This window comes from Solanum tuberosum, unplaced genomic scaffold (assembly GCF_000226075.1).
Source record: "Solanum tuberosum cultivar DM 1-3 516 R44 unplaced genomic scaffold, SolTub_3.0 scf00451, whole genome shotgun sequence".
NCBI classification, from domain to species: domain Eukaryota; kingdom Viridiplantae; phylum Streptophyta; class Magnoliopsida; order Solanales; family Solanaceae; genus Solanum; species Solanum tuberosum.
The window spans coordinates 425,564-431,759 of NW_006239369.1; the positions used below are offsets into that span (position 1 = coordinate 425,564).

Here is a 6,196-nt window from a genome sequence, read left to right on the forward strand (position 1 = left end):
TGCGCCCGCCGTCAGCTTGCCGACCCCTAGTAGGGGCCTTTAGCCCCCAAGTGAACATTTTGTTGGCTAAGTCACCGCGATGGAAGCGTCGCGGTGGGTAGTATCCTTAGCAGAAAACATAAATACACGACGGGGTATTGTAAGTGGAAGAGTAGCCTTGCTGCCACGATCCACTGAGATACAACCCTTTGTCACTTTGATTCATCCTCCCCACCTTCCCCCTCCCCCAACCTCAAATCAAATTATTTCTAACATTTCATATGAGAGGTTTATGTCAGGCTTGCATACTTGGAAGGAAAAAAACCACTAACTGTTGAAATATAAGTTCTGAGAATAACATGATCCATGAAATTTACTACTTTACTGCTATGTGTTGAACTATACGTTCTATGCTGATCAAACACTTGTTCAATAACGATGACCCTATTGCGAGGTTTTCGTGACGTTGGGTTTATTCTCATGTCTAATGACATTTTAAGGGACTAATAACGATGTCTCTATAAGAGGTTTTTCGCGATGTCTGGGGTGATTCTAATTCCAAGTAAGATGTCAAGGGGAATATATGTCTATGTAGGCAGAACGGGCATTCCATGTCTGGGGACAGGCGAGATCAGCAAAACTCTGTACGCATCGGACAGGCGACGTAGGCCAACGACATGCGACATCAGTCCATGCCAACAGGCATCGGAAGCAGCATGTGCGTATCGGTCAAGCAACGTCGGCCAACGCCAGATAGCATCAGCCAAGGCCTGCATGCATCAGACGTGTCATGTGCGCATCATCCAAGAAACGTCGGTCAGCGGCAAAACCTTGGGAATGAGCCTGTGCGGAGCAGCCGTTAAGTGTAGATCTTTGTGGTAGTAGAAAATATTCAAATGAGAACTTTGAAGGCCGAAAAGGGGAAAGGTTCAATGTGAACGGCACCAGCACATGGGTTAGTCAATCGTATGGGTCGGGGGTACCCCGACAGATAGCGCATTTCGCGTGTACTCCGTAATGGAATGGGTTAAAATTCCTGAACCAGAACGTGGAGGTTAACGACAATGTTAGGAAGTCGGCAAACGTTGGTGGGAGCTTCGGGAAGAGTTGTCTTTTCTATTTAACAGCATGCCCACCATGGAATCGGCTAGCCGGAGGTAGAGTCCAGCGGCTGGAAGAGCACCTCACGTCACGTGGTGTCTGGTGCGCTCCCGGCGATCCTTGAAAATCCAGAGGACCTAATGCCGTCGACACTCGGTCATACTCATAACTGCATCAGGTCTCCAAGGTGAACAACCTCTGGTTGTTGGAACAATGTAGGCAAGGAAAGTCGGAAAATGGATCCGTAACTTCTTGAAAAGAAATATTCTCGGAGTGTTTGGCATGGGGGTCCTAGTACCGAACCCACTGGCTGTCGATGAACTGCTTGAGCTGACCCTGCGGAAATAGTGGGTCGCCTTGGGACGGACTGGGAACGGTTCCTTCGGGGGCCTTCCCCGAGAGTCAAACAACCAACTCATAATTGTTACAAACAAGGAGAATTTGACTATTTATTTAAAACAAAGCATTGCGATGGTCCCAACGGATGTTTACCCACTGTGATTTTTGTCTAGTGCTATGAATGTCAAAGTGAAGAAATTCAACTATGCGGGGGTAAACGGTAGGAGTAACTATGACTCTCTTAAGGTAGCCAAATGCCTCTTCATCTAATTAGTGATGCGTATGAATGTATTAATAAGATTCCCACTGTCCCTGTCTAATATACAGCGAAACCACAGCCAAGGGAACATGTTTGGCAGAATCAGCGTGGAAAGAAGACCCTTTTGAGCTTGAATTTAGTCCGACTTTATGAAATGACTTGAGAGGTGTAGTATAAGTGGGAGTCGAAAGGCGAAAGTGAAATACCAATACTTTAAACGTTATTTTACTTATTCCGTGAATCGGAAGAGGGGGACTACCCTCTTTTTGGACCCAAGACTCACTTTGCTGGTCAATCCGGGGGGACGACATTGTCAAGTGGGGAGTTTGGCTGGGGTGACACATCTGTTATAAGATAACGCAAGTGTCCTAAGATGAGCTCAACGAAAATAGAAAAATCGTGTGGATCAGAAGGACAAAACCTCGTTTGATTCGGATTTCCAGTACGAATACGAACCGTGAATGCGTGGCCTAACGATCTTTTAGACCTTCAGAGTTCTAAGCTGGAGGTGTCAGAAAAGTTACCACAAGGATAACTAGCTTGTGGGAACCAAGCTATATAGCGAAATTTATTTTTGATCCTACGATGTCGGCTCTTCTTATCATTGTGAAGCAAAATTCACCAAGTGTTGGATTGTTAACCCACAAATAGGGAACGTGAGCTGGGTTTAGACCATCGTGAGAGAGGTTAGTTTTACCCTACTGATGACAGTGTCGCAATAGTAATTAAACCTAGTAAGAGAGGAACCGTTAATTCGCATAATTTGTAATCCCGCTTGGTTGAAAAGCTGGTGGCACGAAGCTACCGTGTGCTGGATTATGACTGAACGCCTCTAAGTCTGAATTCAGGCAAGAAGCGAAGCTTGCGCTCGCCGTCAGCTTGCCGACCCAATTGACGACTAAAACGCTCTAACAGTGACCCCAGGTCAGGCGATATTACCCGCTGAGTTTAAGCATATCAATAAGCGGAGGAAAAGAAACTTACAAGGATTCCCTTAGTAACGGGGAGCTAATCGGGAATAACCCAACCTTAGGAAATCGGGCGGCTCCATCGTCCGAATTGTATTATGGAGAAGCGTCCTCAGCGGAGGATCGGGCCCATGTCCCCTGGAAGGGGACGCCAGAGAGGGTGACTGCCCCGTTGTCCCTGGACCTTGCCACACGACGATGCGCTGTCTACGAGTCGGGCTGTTTGGGAATGCAACCCAAATCAGGCGGTGAATTTCGTCCTAGGCTAAATACAGGAGAGACACCGATAACTAACAAGTACCACAAGGTAAATATTAAAAGGACTTTGAAAATAGAGTCAAAGAGTGCTTTGGGAGGGAAGCAGATGGAAGCTGACGATGCACCCTGGTCAGATGTGGAACGGTGACGAGCTGGTTCGTTGATCGACTCGAGGTGTGGACCAGGGTGGATTAGGGGGGTGGTCAAAGCCTGGGTTCTTGATATGCCCGTGGAATGCTTTCTCTTTGATTTTGGTACGAAGCGTGCGCTTCTGGCGTGATTCGACATCTGTGTGCTCCGGACACTGGCTGTGGGCTCCCCATTCGACCCGTCTTTAAACACGGACCAAGGAGTTTGACATGTGTCCGAGTCAACGGGCTAGTAAATTCGTAAGGCATAAGGAATCTGATTGGTGGGATCCTCTTGAGGGGTGCACCGCCGACCGACCTTGATCTTCTGAGAAGGGTTCGAGTGTGAGCTTACCTGTTGGGACCCGAAAGATGGTAAACTATGCCTGAGAGGGGAGAAGCTGAAGCATACTCTAGTGGAGGACCGTTGTGATACTGACGTGCAAATCGTTCATCTGACTTGGGTATAGGGGCGAAAGACTAGTTGAACCATCTAGTAGATAGTTCCCTTCGAAGTTTCCCTCAGAATAGCTAGAGATCGGGTGCGAATTTTATCGGATAAAGCCAATGATTTGAGGCTTCATGGGGCAACACCCTGACCTATTTTCAAACTTTAATCAGAAGGATGACGTGACTGCTTTGTTGAGCTGCACCACGGAATCAAGAACTCCAAGTGGGCCATTTTTGGTAAGCTGGACTGGCGATGAGGGATGAACCGAAAGCCGGCTTATGGTTCCAAACTGCATTCTAACCAAGATCCAACAAAGGGTGTTGGTCAATTAAGACAGCAGGAAAGTGGTCATGGAAGTCAAAATCCACTAAGGAGTGTGTACCAACTCACTTGCCGAGTAAACTAGCCCCGAAAATGGATGGGCGCTTAAGTGCGCGACCTACACTTAGCTGTCGCAGTAAGTGCCAGACCCCGATGAGTTGGAGGGAATGGCGGTAGCTACAAAACCTTGGGCATGAGCCTGTGCAGAGAAGCCGTTAAGTGTAGATCTTTGTGGTAGTAGAAAATATTGAAATGAGAACTTTGAAGGCCGAAAAGGGGAAAGGTTCAATGTGAACGGCACCAGCACATGGGTTAGTCAATCCTATGGGTCGGGGGAATCCCGACAGATAGCTCGTTTCGTGTGTACTACGTAAGGGAATGGGTTAAAATTCCTGAACCGGAACGTGGAGGTAGACGACAACGTTAGGAAGTCGGCAAACGTTGTGGGAGCTTCGGGAAGAGTTGTCTTTTCCGTTTAACAGCATACCCACCATGGAATCGGCTTGCCGGAGGTAGATTCCAGCGGCTGGAGGAGCACCTCACGTCACGTGGTGTCTAGTGCCCTCCCGACGATCCTTGAAAAATCCAGAGGACCTAATGTCGTCGACACTCGGTCATACTCATAACTGCATCAGGTCTCCAAGGTGAACAACCTCTAGTTATTGGAACTATGTAGGCAAGGAAAGTCAGCAAAATGGATCCGTAACTTCGTGAAAATAAATATGCTCGGAGTGTTTGGCATGGGGGTCCTAGTAACAAACCCACTGGCTGTCGATGAACTGCATGAGCTGATCCCGCGGAAATAGTGGGTAGCCGTGTGCCGGCCGGGGGACAGACTCGGAACGGTTCCTTCGGGGGCCTTTCCCGGGAGTTAAACAACCAACTCATAACTGTTACAAACAAGGGGAATTTGACTATTTATTTAAAACAAAGCACTGCGATGGTCCCAACGGATGTTTACACAATGTGATTTTTGTCTAGTGCTATGAATGTCCAAGTGAAGATATTCAACTATGCGGGGGTAAACGGTCGGAGTAACTATGACTCTTTTAAGGTAGCCAAATGCCTCTTCATCTAATTAGTGATTCATATGAATGTATTAATAAGATTCCCACTGTCTCTGTCTAATATACAACGAAACCACAGCCAAGGGAACATGATTGGCAGAATCAGCGGGGAAAAAAGACCCTTTTGAGCTTGAATCTAGTCCGACTTTATGAAATGACTTGAGAGGTGTAGTATAATTGGGAGTCGAAAGGCGAAAGTGAAATACCACTACTTTTAACGTTATTTTACTTATTCCGTGAATTGGAAGAAGGGGACTACCCTCTTTTTGGACCCAAGACTCGATTTGCGGGTCGATCAGGGGGAAGACATTGTCAAGTGGGGAGTTTGGCAGGGGTGGCACATCTGTTATAAGATAACGCAGGTGTCCTAAGATGAGCTCAATGAAAACAGAAAAATCGTGTGGATCAGAAGGACAAAAGCTCGTTTGATTCTGATTTCCAGTACGAATACGAACCGTGAATGCATGGCCTAACGTTCTTTTTGAACTTCAGAGTTCTAAGTTGGAGGTGTCAGAAAAGTTACCACAAGGATAACTAGCTTGTGGCAGCCAAGCTATATAGCAAAATTTCTTTTTGATCCTTCGATGTCGGCTCTTCCTATCATTGTGAAGCAAAATTCACCAAGTGTTGGATTGTTCACCCACAAATAGGGAACGTGAGCTGGGTTTAGACCATCGTGAGAGAGGTTAGTTTTACCCTACTGATGACAGTGTCGCAATAGTAATAAAACCTAGTAAGAGAGGAACCGTTATCTGTAGGCCTCGGCCAGGCATCATCAGCGATGGCCTGCACACATCGATCAACCGAGGTCGCACGTGGCCTGCCAAAATAAACTGTGTCCTGCAGACACCGATCTGCCGACGTCGGACGAGGCCTGCCTACATCGATCAGCCGACGTCGGATGTGGCCTTCTCCCAGCGTCCGTGGCCTGCACACAATGATCAGTCGATGTCAGACGTGGCCTGCCAGCATCGTCCGTGGCCTGCACACATCGGTCTGCCGACGTCGGACGTGGCCTACCAGCATCATCCGTGTCCTGCACTCACCGGTTTGCCAACGTAAGACGTGGACAAGCCGCAACGCCCGTGACGTGCACACATCGGTCAGCGGATGTTAGACGTGGCCTGCCCGCATCGTCTGAAGTTTGTACTCGTTAGATGAGCGACATCGCACGCGACGACATTGTCGAGGTCTAGTCGATAACATGCGGATGCCCTTGCCATACGAAAATGAAAAGAATGTGAAACGCCCTTCATACATAACAACACACTCATCTATTTTACATCATATATTCTCTATGTTTCCACCTCACGTGGTTCGTTTGT

General features: G+C 47.6%; 2 pseudogenes; both read right to left on the bottom strand.

Annotated features, from left to right (window-relative positions):
- Positions 1-1,533: 1,533 nt before the first annotated feature.
- On the bottom strand, positions 1,534-2,423 carry LOC107058153 (uncharacterized; annotated as a pseudogene).
- A 2,303-nt stretch (positions 2,424-4,726) lies between these two features.
- On the bottom strand, positions 4,727-5,595 carry LOC107058154 (uncharacterized; annotated as a pseudogene).
- Positions 5,596-6,196: the final 601 nt, after the last annotated feature.